Here is a 1,060-nt window from a genome sequence, read left to right as displayed (position 1 = left end):
TGTCTCTCTGGGCTATGAGGGTGCTGTGTTCATTAGAGATGATTTTTGAAGTATGCCCACTCTTTTCTGCCCAGTGAAACATCAAAACCTTTGGTTTGCATTAATCAGCACTCCTTGGGATTATGCACAAGGGATGTAGGGCTGGGCATTGAGTGTCATCTGTAAAGGAAGGAATCTGTGGTAACATCTCTCTCACAGGCATTTACTTGAACTTAGAGAAAAAGTTCTGCTCTTTGCCAAGGGGAAATTGATAATCACCCTCTAAACTTTTAAGATTTGTTATAGCACATTTATGTTTCTGTCCTCTCTGTGGGTTTAAATGGGTCTCCCAGGGGTGGATGGCACAGTGAATGTTCACTCTGGGCTCACTGGTACATCTCCAGTCTCCTGGGAAGGCAGGGGAGAAGTCTGACCTTGATCACATTTGTAGCCTCCACTTCCCACCCCTACCACGGATTCTGAGATATGGCTTCTTTCTCTCCAGTTCTCTAATTTTTGGGGAAACCAAGAGTTCCTTCCCACAGAAGATGGCATTACACCATTTCCTGTCTTCAAATATTAGGCTTCTGTTGTTCTCTAAGTTGATATTTATAGGTTAAGTTCTGGACCTTTTATTCACAGATTGCTAAAAGTTGTGCAGGAAACTCCTATGATAAAATGTGCTGATAGCACATAATTCTGTCCATGCTATGGATGGCATTTTTATCTTCGGAGGATCCTCATTTTATATAATAAGATACAAAACTAAGTGGGCACCCTCTATCTATCTGGGGCACTTCATTAAAGACCTGAGTTTGCTGCTATCTGTCATTTGCTTTTTTTCATGACACCTTTGAACCACCTAAATATTGCCAGCACCCTCTTTTGGGACCCTGACATCTGAGAGGGTGAGATGGCACAACTGCAGTCATCCCTGTTCCTCTTTGAAATTTCCCTCCTCCTTTAACCTTCTCCCTTAAGCAACCTGCTGTGACTGCTAATGACTTGTTTAGATCTCTCCAGGTTTGGACTATTATACATAGAATAAGTCAATATGTGTTTCTCGGTGTCTGGCTTTTTC

This window comes from Cebus imitator, unplaced genomic scaffold (genome assembly GCF_001604975.1).
Source record: "Cebus imitator isolate Cc_AM_T3 unplaced genomic scaffold, Cebus_imitator-1.0 Scaffold880, whole genome shotgun sequence".
In the NCBI taxonomy this organism is placed as follows: domain Eukaryota; kingdom Metazoa; phylum Chordata; class Mammalia; order Primates; family Cebidae; genus Cebus; species Cebus imitator.
This window is presented reverse-complemented; position numbering follows the sequence as displayed.